The sequence below is a fragment of the Coturnix japonica genome, chromosome 7 (assembly GCF_001577835.2).
Source record: "Coturnix japonica isolate 7356 chromosome 7, Coturnix japonica 2.1, whole genome shotgun sequence".
NCBI classification, from domain to species: Eukaryota; Metazoa; Chordata; class Aves; order Galliformes; family Phasianidae; genus Coturnix; species Coturnix japonica.
In genome coordinates, this window is record NC_029522.1 from 22,631,063 (window position 1) to 22,644,670 (window position 13,608).

General features: G+C 37.4%; 1 long non-coding RNA gene across 4 annotated transcripts in view; it reads right to left on the minus strand.

Annotated features, from left to right (window-relative positions):
- Nucleotides 1-13,271, minus strand: part of LOC107316760 — a 191,372-nt gene extending 178,101 nt beyond the window's left edge. For all 4 annotated transcript variants that reach the window (XR_004308059.1, XR_004308061.1, XR_004308060.1 and 1 more), the window contains exon 1: nt 13,184-13,271. This is a non-coding gene — a long non-coding RNA (uncharacterized LOC107316760). The remainder of the gene's footprint in view (nt 1-13,183) is intronic.
- Between the last annotated feature and the right edge of the window lie 337 nt (nt 13,272-13,608).

Consider the following 13,608-nt stretch of genomic DNA (forward strand, 5'->3'; position numbering starts at 1 on the left):
TCTCCTTTTCTTCCCCTAGGCATGACAAATTGTTCCCAACCAACAGCTACAGCTCTGATTAAAATACACGTTTCTGAAGCACACAAGTGTAAACTGTGAAATCTGTATTATCTGATACTTTATGATGAAAGGCAACTTTCACTTTTGGGGGGGGAAGAAAAAAAGATAAACAACTCAAGTCCAGCTTGACTTCACTGAACTGTCCAAGCCCCGGGGAAGAGCACAGCCTTAGATTTCCTCTGCTGTGGCAGATTTCAACTTGTGCTCCTATAATGCAAAGGGTTGCACATAGTTTGAGACTGTATAAGAATAAGAAACAAAACTTTCACCCACTGAAATGATACTAACAATAAGAAGGCAGCAAGTTTCACTACTTGTAGACACCTTCACTTCAAGAAATCAGTTTACCAGACTGCAGCTGGCAAATTTGGAATGCACACAAGTTCAGCTTTGATTTTCATTTTTTTATGTACTGAGATTTTACTGTAATTCTTGTAAAAATTATCGTGCAAATGTTGTACAAGCACTTGTACTTCTACAGGTGTTCATTTCCCACCCTCAACAGCAGTCTGTGCCAAACACTAGAAGAAATGCCAGAAGCAGCACCTGCTAAAAAATTTACTGAGCCAAACCACCAAGTAAATCATATAGTACGTCAGCTGCAATTGATCACCACAAATGAAATTTATCTTCCATAGCTCCCACGTCCCTTCCCCTCCACATGCATTAAATGCAGGATAATTAAAACTCCTCTTAATTACGTGTCTTGATTTTTAACACCATATTTTTGTGGGGTTTTTTGTTTGTTTGTTTTTAACTAGTGCTAATGCAAAAAACACTCAGATGGAGATAAAGCTCTGAGGAAAACAAGACTTCACATTAAACATAAGAATAAACAGGTACTCATGCCTGATTCAGGATAGACAGAGTTCAGAATGATGTCCAGAAGAATTATGGTTGACAATAAGAATAGAATAATTCCCAGATTTATACCAGCTGCAGGTTTGTTCAATTAATGAAATATGGGCAGTTTGGACAATAAGCCGTGTCTCATTGATTACCAAGACAATGCAGTTAAATTGATAACACAAATGAAGATATGTTTACATAGTTCTGAAGGCAAATTGTTTCAGCACAACTTATTTTCTCATATTTTAAGTAAAGTACTACACCTGGAACAGCAACTTTCTACTAATATGAGAGCATTTCTACCTGGAAGTCACTAACTACAGCAGTATCTGATCAATATTACTTTAAAATCTGCAGCACAACTATACTTGGATCAGGCATAAGAGATCCCAATATCCCCCATGGTTAACTGATCCTGTTCAAAGAACATGCCTTGCGACTCCTCTGGGAATCAATCCTTTAAAGTTTCCTTTATCATTTTTACCATATTTCCTGACTTCCACTCAGCATGCCCCAGAGTTGATATTTAATAACATAAAGAAAATGCACAGGTGGGCTGCCAAGCTGCCTCTCAACAACTTCTGCTGACAAAAGGGAAACTCAAGACAGCAGGCTAGAGCTGACTTTGCAAAGTTTGGCTTTTAATAACTGTTTCCTCCTCTTTTTAGATTTAAAAACCAGATTCAAGTTTCCTCTGGAAAGTGACCATTCTGGGACAGCCCCAGACCCAGGCTGCACTCCACAAACAGTGCCTGGTATGCTCAATGGTTGTTTCTTCTCTCTTTATCAATCACTGTCTCTTTGATGACAGCACTGAGTTTATCATCTTTGCTTAATTCCCCAGCTATATGCACTAAAAGACACCTCTGTCTGCTCCCAGAAAACTTCCACAAATTTAAATGCTACTCCCAAATTTGTTGCTCCTTTCTTATTTTTCTCCTATTTCACACTGCTGTCAATTCCATTGGAACCAGGCATTTGGATTGAACCTTGCACTGAATGTGCAAGTGGAGAGTTCACCCCATAATAAGTCACCACTCCAATGCTTTGAGTCAAAATTAAGCATTCCATGCATCATTACTACACGTTAAGGTTGAACTCAAATAGTTTGTCAATAAGCGTCTTCAAAACTGCATTAAGATTTAGAACTACTGTACTTCAGATAGTTGCAACCAAGCATATAGGAAAAAGCTTGCCTGCAGTCAATTGTACCAAGTGAATTATGCAGCACAAAAAAAAAACATCAAGCTGAGTAGAAAATTGGTCAGAAATTGGAAATCAAATTGTAACGGGTAATGGTTTATGAAAGAGGCAAACAGGATAGAAAATGAGGCTTCTCGTTCTCCATCTCTATCAATTACTTAGATGAAGGAACAAGAAACTACAATTCATGTATTTGCTTCAACATTAGCATAAGAGATATTGGTTTCCAAATGCTGTCCCAGCAGCACTTTGATTTTGAAGCCTAGAAAATAGAATTTAATACAGATAAGGGGACTTTGCATAATGGAAGTTAAATATTAATTGTAACCACAAAGTAAAGAGCAAATAATGCAGACAACAGATATTAAAAGGATTAATGAAGTGTAATAGATTGTTTCTCTCTAGCTTCAAGAGCAAGAAAATAGGAGAGCACGGTGCTTGGCTGACCACAAATCCTGTCTATGTTACATAATAATTAAGTTAAAAAAAAAAAATCTATACTTACTGCATTAAATTCAGTTTGGGCTCATTATTTATGAAAAGGTATTAAGGAAAAAGTGTGCACTGTATGTGTTAGCATAGTCACAGTCATAAGAATTACCATGGACTTTGGTTTCCTCACTGATTTTAAATTGTATCACAGTAAATGCTTAAGATTAGTTGGCAAAATACAGATATTAATATCAACAGGTTTATTATTTCTTACACATGCTTATTTGTGAGGGCTCCTTTAGGTTGAAGTAAAGCATATTCATTGCTTGTATTTCATTTAACATGTTTATTACTATTATTGATGGGAAGAATTATGTGACAGCAATGCAGAATACTGAAAACAAACAGTAAGACTCACCGAGCTTTATGCAGCCGAATGCAAGTGATAGTGTTACTAACAGTGAGTAAGCGTACAAATTCAGTGCCCATGTTGTATTCTGTGACACAGGGGTCAAATATAAGAAATACACTGGTATAACTAATTTAGAATCCTGATATTTTTATTTTAATGCAACTTTAAATTTCCAGCAGAGCTCAGGTTATAGCATGGTGAGCCATTCTACTCATAACTGTGGATTGTCAGGTCTAATAGAGCCAGGAATAAACTTTAGAAAACATATATTCAAATTCACTTATCTTCCTCTCAACCTACCTTTCTATGAACTCCTTTTCTATATCTCTACTATCTCCATTCCATTCTTTCTAATCATTGGCCAAATTGTTTTATTTAAAACAAATAAAACAAAAATCCGAATTTAAGCCATCAAAAAATGCCACAGAAGCAAAATTATTGGGTTTAAAACCTGTGATTTTTGACAAGAATCCTCACCCCAATCACTAACTGTCCATCCTGCAAAATCTCAATATTAAAAAGAATTGCTGAACAAGAGAACTGTACCACAGATTTCTTATGTTGCTAATTAATATTCCTAATGCTTAAATAGGCAAGTATAGTCCTATCCTACAAGATTCCAAAGCAGAGTACATAATGCTTTTTTTTTTTCTTCTGCAGCTTTCACTGTAACTGGAGGTTTTCTTCATTCTTCACATGTTTAAGGACCAATGCTACCACATTATTTTTATTATTATTTCATGAGTTTAGGCGCTAAACATCTTTGTTGGCAAAAACCTCGATTTCCCAAATGATGATGGATCAAGACAATCTGCTCCAAACAAATAGCAATAGGTATGTCTAGAAACTGGTTCCAGTCATACCAGAGAAATCCTTAACATACATTCATATCATAAGACTACTGAAGAGCAGAATGTCTGTAAAAAAAAATAGCCTCAGATAGGAAGACATTTTTATCCCCCTCAAAAAACAGAAGCTGAAGTTATTCTGAGGACTTTTATACAGACATTTCTCTGCTATGTGGAGATAGCAAAGAAGTCTTTTCATTTTGCTTAAGAGGAGCAGAGTTTAAGAAACAAAATGTGCAAATGCTGGATCTAAGCATAACTTTCCTCCTTTATGGGTCGCTCTACATCCAGTTTCACAGACAGACCAATGGAAGATGAGCCAAGATGTTTATTTCGACTTCAGAAAGAATTGGGAAAAAAAACTTTAAAGAAACAGCTGCTCGGGTAAAACAATAGCAGTACTTCCTCACAAGGCTGGCATAATAGATGTTCCTGTACAGAACTCAAAATGCATGCTTTGTATTTTTGCTAATGAATGACTGAGCCAGTAATAGAAATTTTGATAGACAACAGTGAAATAAAGAGTCCTATTCAACTGCAGGTTTTATTTGTATCCAACACAATGAGATTTTCATGATGCATTGCAACCCTGGGCACAATTTATCATTACAACAACATGAGTATGATTACAACTCAGAGTCAAAGAATGACTCAATGGACCACCCTTCAAATAGAAATATATATTTAAAGAAAAAAAAAATCATTTTCTTTGCATTAGTTGAGCTTCTACATTTTATCAATAGCTGTGTCAGAGCCACTGGACCAGGTTTGCAGCTGATATAAATCAACACAGCCACTGGAGCTCCAAAGTACCATAGCAGAAGACTGTTCACAATAATCATAATGAACCAAGATGACTGAAATCACAATGTAACAATTCAGTTGGTGACTGAACTTTCATCCAGAAGGGGAGAGTGGGGAGGAGAAAAAACAAGTGAGAATCAGGTGTTAGGGAATCTGAAAAATGTTTGTTGAGCTCAGAAAGCCATTTAAACTAATCAGGAAATGCAATTCCGAAACCCTAATTCCAATGTCAGCCTCTAAAACATAGGTTTCCACTTAAACTGATAGCTGAGGATATGTAAGTAGGGATGCTTAAAGACTAGTAACAAACAACAACTACCTCCAGGGTGGATCAATTGCTATTGAAAGATCCCAGTCAATGCTGTGCGCAGATTTAAATCCAAAATTCTACTGGCTAAGCTTCAGCTGATTTTGCTCCTCTGTAAGTAATGGACTTGGTTACTTTCCCTTATCCCTTCCACACTATCAATCATAATCAATTACAAAAATCAATACATACAGGATAATTCATTTTAGTTTGAAAAAAAAAAAACTGGCTTATGGATAGAAAGTTGAGAAAGCATCACTCCTGGTATGATTTGGAACTGGGAAAGCAGAAGCATCACAGATTGCAATAGTAATATGAATGCTTCAAAAGGAAAGAAAGCATTTATAACAACTATAGAAGTACACAACACAGATAGTACAAGCTTCTTGTATTAACATCTGACAAACAAAATACACTAACATCCTGAAACTTGAGCTGTGGCTAACTAATCCAACGGCTTTAAGTTAAAGAAATTGAAGTACTGGACATGAAAACACAAAACAAATTTATCTGAGAAAAATTAATCGGCATCTGTGTCAGAGACTAAGTTCCTGCATAGCTAAGATTCTATACCCTGGAAAGGGGTTATTCTCCCATGCAATCTTTTGCAAACTCACATCTGCAAACATCTCCTTTATCCAGAACTTTTCTCGACATGGAAAGTAATCATCCTTCATTCTTACAGGCAGTTTCATGCCAACTATTTGCTCTCTATCAAAGGTTCAGCCTACCACCAAAAAGATTAAACAAATTACACTGTGTCTACTTAGATTTTTTAATCATTGCAGGGAAACACTAATTTGAATGTCAAGAAAGGACAATACAAGCAGATACTTTCCTGTGTATTTAGCTCTTAGGAATTTCCTTTAGCACTGGTGTGGGACTAGATATCTCCAGAGGTCTCTTTCAATCCCTATGATTCTGTCAAGGAAAAAATGTCTGTCCAAATACTAGTAAGCAATTTACCTCTATACTCAATGCAGAGTAGGTGAAAGGACACAAATGAATCCAGTTGAATGGATGAAAGATCTCAGACCCAAATTCATGTTTACAAAAATAAGCTTCTTCTGCCACACAGCCATCCTGAATACAAAGCCTGTGATTTGCAAACTCAACTTCTCAAAATCTTATATTCATAGAAAGTCTTGATTTAATAACTATGGCCCATGCCCTCAAAGGCTTCAGTTATCCACGCAAATTCCCCATCACTTATGTCAAGGTGAATTATGACAGTTTTCCTATACATTTCCTACAATTTAAGCTTACATTTTTTAGATCCCACATGAATCAAACAGGCACAGAAATTAATCTTGTGTTCAGAGACTGGCAACTATATCCATTTATTTAAAATTTGCCTATACAGCCAGACTTACTTCTGAAAAAGGTCTCCCACAGGACAAGATTAATTCAGCTCTTCACTGGCAAACTTTATTATACTCCAACTAAGACTGCAAAACACCCCTATCTGAACTGAGACAGTACTGAGATGTTACGCTTCTCAACGTAACAATGAAGCCTGAAAATAAGGGATTATAAAGCTTCTTAAATCTAAAAATATCTTTCAGGCAAAAACATTTCCTGATTAAAAATTAAGAATAAAAAAAATCCAAACACATAAAGACGAGTCAGTAAATAATACAGCCTCTAAGCAGCAAATATTGAATGAACTCCTGTGCGGAACACCAGAGACAGCTATATTTGGTTAATGTCCTAAATCAAAGTGGGACGTAAATAATTCATAAATGCTGTTTTAGGTCCTCAGAGTTAAGTAAGTTTTATTGCCAGCACTGTCTACATACCTTCTCTTTCCTCTCCCGCACTACAAAAATGGGGAGAAGGGATAGAAATATACTTCTGTGGTCTGGTATTAATTCTCTCCTTTGAGTAGTCAGCAAGAGCTGACCACGCCAATGTTTTTCACACATATAAATGAAGAACATCTTTCATATAACTGATGGATGGTGCTGCCAAAGATGTGCCATCAAATAATGCAAGCATCTAATGACATCTTTCAGGTAAGCTTTAAGTAAGAAAAAACAGTAATGGTGGATTATCTTTTTTGTTAGATTCAGGCTTAATTTTTTTCTTAGCTCTACATGCTTGTCTATCTACCTCAAGCCACAAACACTAGATTAATCTTAAAATTTACATTCAATCTCTGATCTCCTGCTGATCTAAAACCAGCTTTTTTAAGCCATGGTTGATTTTAAATCAAGTAATCAAGTCCTGGCCTTCCATGATTACATGGAAAAAATTTACTCTTATCAGCTGTAATTTTTAGCATCCAGTAAACTTCATTTTGCCACCAGAATAACACCACTACCCTAAATGGAATCAATCTAGTCAACATTATGCTAACAACTTAATAGAACTCATCTGAAATGCATGAATCAAGCTTTTTCACTCCAACATGCTCAGACATTAAGATTTAGTGTATCCAAAGCTTTATGGCCTTAGTTTATTTACTTCATTACAAGCGTTCATCGTAGGCTATCAAAAACTGTGTTGTAACAGAACACAACTTTTGTTAAGATGAACCCATAGGGACAAATCTTTCTTAACTGAAGTTGCCACCCAACAGCTGGAACCTATGGGTGCCAACATGAAATGCAGGCACATGGAATTCAGCAGCAAAGGTCTGCCTCAAACACTGCTAACTTCATCAGCTGACATACTGCAGCAGTCATTTTGGATTCCATCTTTCTAATTACGTGTGCCTACTCATAACATTTTAAAAGACTTGAAGATAAGGAGACCCTGGTTTCATCAGCTGTCCTAAATTTGAAAAGGGAGTCAATTTGCAGTGACAGATTACCCTTAAATCGTTTCATTCATTGCTGCTAAGGCATCACCTGCATTTTTCATATGTGTATATATATATATATATATATATATATATATATATATATATATATATATACACACACACACACACACACACACACACCTATGGGTCCTCATTAAAAACATCTCACAAGCTTCAGAAAACTCATTTGCAAACAGTAGAGAATAACTGACTTCAGCTAGTTCCTCCAATACTGAAATTCCTAGGTTTCATGGATTAAATAAAATCACTAAATGATGAATTCCAACCATTCCTGCTGGGCATAGTGAGAAAACAACACAAAGAAAGATAAGCAACTGTAGTTATGCAAAATTTTGCCTGGCTTATCCTTTGCTAAGGTTAACAACAATGCAGCTGCACCAGGTATTATAATATGATGAACAAAAAGGAAAACGCCTGTGGTAAGAAACCATGATGAAAGGAAGAAATAAAAACGAGTTTTATAACTTTATGTTACGTTCATAGAAGTGTTTTAAAGATATTTGATCTCACTTCCAAAAAAAGCCTGTGCAGTCGTAATCTTAAGATCTTAGCCTCAGTTGTAAGCAACTGCAGTATCTCGATTCTGCACAGTTTTCTCCCATTCAAAGTAAATGTTTAAAAGCATATTCCAACCTTTGTTATTTCTACTTGCTCCTGTTAGGTCCTCTGATAACCATAAAAGATGTGGGATAAAACTCTGGCTTAACCAAGCTACTGTATGAAGCCTACTGAGTAGTTTCTACTCCTGCAGAAACTAACTTTCATTTGTGATTAAAAGAATTATCTTCTTGGTTTGCCCATGCTCTCACTATCACTGAACCTCTCTATTGACTTCACTTTTGTAATGTATGTAGCAACTTTAAGGGCATGCGTTCACCCACCCCACCTAGCTTCGACACAAAACCAGGCTTCATATTCTGCCATTTACTCACAGGGCTCCAAAGAGAAACTACTGATTCTTCATTTTTTTGTTATGTTAACTCCAAGAGGTCTTCACAGCTACTCAATTTCAAGGCATAGTGAGCTTACTTCCTGTCTGAATTAATTATAAACAATGTCTCAACCACTGTGAGCTTCACAGAACAGTTAATAATATGCACAAAGTCGGTGCTTGCACTCAACATTTTTTCTGTAGCCCCTTAAAAAATAAAAGTTGAAGGACATAATGAGACTTCAAAACAGATCTAGCATAAACAGGTGAGACTACTCATCTATGCTTACTCTATAACCCAAGGACTTAAAATAGCCAGCACTCCAATTAACACTAAAGCACCCTCAAGAACATGAATGGTTCTCCACAACTTTCTTGATGTTTGTCAATGCTGAAGGTCATTCAAGAACTTAATTCTAATTTCTGATGTTCCACTTTGCCCCAACTAGTTCCAAATTACCTACACTCTTCCTGGTTAGTATTTTGATTTGCACTTCTCGAGAGCAAACGCAGAACAGAAGAAACAGACACTCAGCAAATGCTATGATGCTATTTTGCCCTAAGCCCCACCATGCAGAGAGCAGCAATTCAGCAGCTGCCAAATGCTTACAGATGCCAGCCTCAAACGCACACAGTAAGTCTCATTCCAGAGCAAAGCACTTGTGGCATCTTGAAGCTGCTGCCACTGACTGAAAAATAAAATAATTTACTGAGAAGACTGCAGCAAGCAACATCTCTAGTGAACACTGCTGCTCTTCAGCTACATCTCCTCCTCTTATCCCCTTAGTATCGGGGCTTGCAAGGAAAAAGCCACAGCCTAAAAATGGATTTTTAATAGTTTCCCATCACCAACAGCATCAAAATCTCAACACTGGCTGTTATAAATCAGCAGTACTGTCATGGCTTTGAAACTGTGCTGAATTACAGTGGTGAAGGATCTAGCAACACACCCACTGTATTTTCAACTCCTGATATGATTTAGAAAAGAAGGAAAACCTCATTTTCATGGTGCACCTGAGAACAGGCATGTAAGCAAGCAGTCTGTCTAAATTAAAGTGATACACTGCATGCAATATCATTTATCGTCTCAAAGATTAACAAAGGTAAGCTAAATCGGAGCTCCACAAATAGAAAAGCATAGTAAAAGGGAGCTCTTTTTTTATTTGTTTCTATGGCATCCTCCAAGAGACTTTTGTGACAATAAATCACATTTAGGTTCATGTAGAACACTTAACAGACTTGTGCATGATGTACTGAAACAGAAGTAAGATATAATTAACTGGTGACATGACAGCTAACAAATACATTTCTGGGCAGTTACTGCATGCCTCATGTGGCATTACAAGGCACCAAAGCCAAAAGCTCTGGGTACATTAACTATCAGAAAGGGGCTATAACTCTCCCCAACTGTGCAACCTGCCACATTTCATTTCTATTTTGAATTCACAGAATCACATTTAGAAATGTGATTAGTTAATGAGAAAGAAAAAAGGAAAGACAATGAGACCTGTGTGTTGCAAAATATAAGCATGAAATTCACAGCAGGCTACCCGAAGGTCTTCCAGATTTCACAGTCATCTAGGAGTAAACCATATGGTGAATACCAAAGACAGATAATAAGTTTTGAGATCCAGCATTAGCTTTCCTTTTAGTCACAGAGCTTTGTTCTTACTGTAAGTGCCAGATTGTAAGTACCAGGTTTCAGTAGCATAACCTACAATGTCATTTAAAATAAACACAAAAAAAAACAAAAAAAAAAAACGAAAACAACAACAACACAACAACCAACACCACAGCACCCAGTAGAGTATTTGGAAGGAGTAAACTTTGCCAAAAAACTCATGTGCTCAAGCAGATTAATACTTCCTCTGCCTGAATCACAGACATGCTGGAAAAAATATATATATACAGTGATGCTGGAGCTCTGGAAAGTGTCATTCCTTCACACAGTATACGACTGCAGCACCAATTGCATAAATTCAAAACCATCAGAAACTTAAATTCAACAGCAACTGTTAATTACTTAGCACCTACTGGCGGTTTGTCCCCTGTAGCCAATAAGCTGCAAAGGTCTATGGGCCCCATCATGCTGATTAGTGGTGATTAACAGTGATTTGCCTGTTTGATCCAGGATTTATACACAACACAGCCTGTGCTGGAAATCAATCTGCATAACTGGGATTTACATCTGAGCTGCTGGGAAAGATGTCCCTGCTTTGCTGGTTGTCATAAGTAGGCAGTGCGCCAAAAAGAGAACTCAAGCGTGCAAGCAAACCCTTTAATTTCTACCACTGGAGCCTGCAGCATCTTCAGTGAACCTTGCCAGCACAGATACTTCAACGTGCATATGAGTATATCAAAACATGGCAGTGTAAGACAGCAATGGAAGTACTAATGGCATTTTCAGATCCTGCTCCCTAAACAATACAGTGTGTAAAAAAAAGCCCTTGTGCCACAAACCATTCTGTCACACTCAACATACTAAGGGCAGTGTTCACACATCTCTACTAAAAGCAATTACCTTGGACAGGCATGTTAACCTCTTCATTTCTCCAGATATGCTCTGGAGTTGGATCGCCTGCCACTTTCCTCCTGTGGAGAACAGCCTTGTAAATTCACTGCACAAAAGTTGGTTTCTCAAACACTAACTTGCAATATCACCTCTCACTGATTTTCCCTCTAAACAGCATTTCAAGTAAGCTTTGCTACAAATAATAAAGAAATCTTGACAAAGAAACCAAGTCCATCCCAATGAAAGGAGCCCAGATGCCTTGTGAGGCAGATGGCTTTTCTTTGCTGACTTCAAAAGTCAAGCAAATGGGAACCTGCCATGAAACCAAATCAGTTAATCAAAAAATATATAACAGAAGTAGTTTTAATTTCATTACACTGCTTTCAAAGACCGCCACCACTAAGCCTATAGTTACAAGGCAAACAATTCATTACACATTGTGTCTTCTTTCTGTGAAGCCACTCATTGTTTTGATACTTCTTACAGAACATCTTAGAAAACTGCCTTAGGATTGTTTTAGATTTTTGAAGTTGATTTTTTATTAACTGTTATGATATATTTTCAGGATTACCAGTCTTTAATTTACAGAAAAATATTCTGATGTTTTGTTCTCAAACTTCCAGTTAAACAGAGAAATGAGGCACTTGCACAGCTGTGTTCCACAACAGCCCAAGAGAAAACAAGGTGGCTAAGCTGAGGTCAAATGGCATTTAACACTCCCAGGGCCTGGCTTCACCAAAGCCCTGAACCACAGGATGCCAGATGGGAAAGCAGAAGGGCAGTGCAGGTCACCAGAAAAAAATTGACCTGCTGGTATAGGAGAACATTCTCTACAGAGCTGAAAAGTTATATCCACTGCTCAAACTCGCAACTCAAATGCCCAGCTGTGGACATTTCAGTCCCAGTTTATAAACCAAGATGACATTGATTAAACAGCATAAAGTCTTCTATACTCATGAGCTGCTTTGTTATAAAGTTCTCTTCTGCCTCCCTCCTCTTTTGTCATTGAAATAATTTGATTGCATTAGTGCTGTAATTAACAAAGTCAAGTTCCCCTGTGCAAATCATCTGGGTAAGCACTTTCTGTCTCTACACGACAATGTCTCTACATCATGAGTGCCCCTGGTTACTGGGTACAGGACAAGCTGCAGAACGTGAATTAAATATTATAACACCTCATTCAAATACCTTAAAATGAATTTCAGAAGATGTTTTATGAGCTACAACAAAAAGAGTATTAGAGTACCCTTTCCCCGCTCTTTTATCTCTGCTATCTCAAGGACTGAAATGCTCTACCCAAATGAAAAGTAGTTTAAGTAAGAGTGGATTTTCACTATAACAGCAAACAGCCATATTAAATAGCTCTCAACAATGACAGAGAAAATGAAGAGACCTTAAGCATACAGTGCAGCTACTTCAGACACCAGATGGACAAGTATAATATGAGAAGATGGAGGCTGTGAAGTACTGTAAGAACTTCAATTAGAAAAATAAATCAATGGGTGGTTGTAAAGTACAATCTTTTGTCACATTTGTTGGAGGTCACAGATGCCATTCAGGATCTAGAAGGATCAGTATAACTAGCAAGAACAAAACTCAGCTATCCCAAGTGGCCAATACCCACCCTTAATGAGACATATTGTACTCTCTCCTGTGTGGAGAAGGAGAAATTTAGTTTGAACTCTCTTAACTCATTGAAATCTAGCCACTCACTGTTTGTATTTGATCCAATAGAGACAAATGGCAGAAGACTGCAAGGAGCATTCCTTAGTGCCCAAGTGAAGGGGCTAACTCTACTTATATGCATGAGACAAAGGAAATCCTTGCTAATTAGTAAACAGAACAGGGAACACAAAGGTAACTAAATCAAAGCAGACCAGTGTGACAGTACAGCATAGACAAGGGTTAAAATAACAAAGGCAACTGTGTAGTTGGAATAATACAAGTATAGTTGTCATTACATGGTAAATGGATTGCCAGAGGATATCTAAGACTCACCAACACTGAGGCCTTTGGTCAAGATGGATGCACACCAACGTTGAGGCTCACCACAAAAAACTCCATAAAGGAACAATCTCCAGAAATAGATGCTACCTTAGTGGTGGTCAGACCTTATAAAGGATCTAGGAGAGGTGGAGTCAAGTAAGTCAAGCTCCATCCCTTCCACAGTGCTCATCACTTGCCTCAGATGGTTAATCAGAGGTTCAGCCTGCGATCAACAGTTTCCCTTACAGCAGCCATTTCAAAACACACCTACCCCTCATGTATATGACAGACTAGTCTGTCCCGAAGTGTATCGCCATTTTTGTTGAATTCGCAGCCACACACAGCCTGCCACTACTAAGCTAATCACAAAGTTGCTAGTTTTCTTTTGCAGCCACCACACTTTTTTTTTTCTTCTGATGCACCTAGGCCCCTAATTC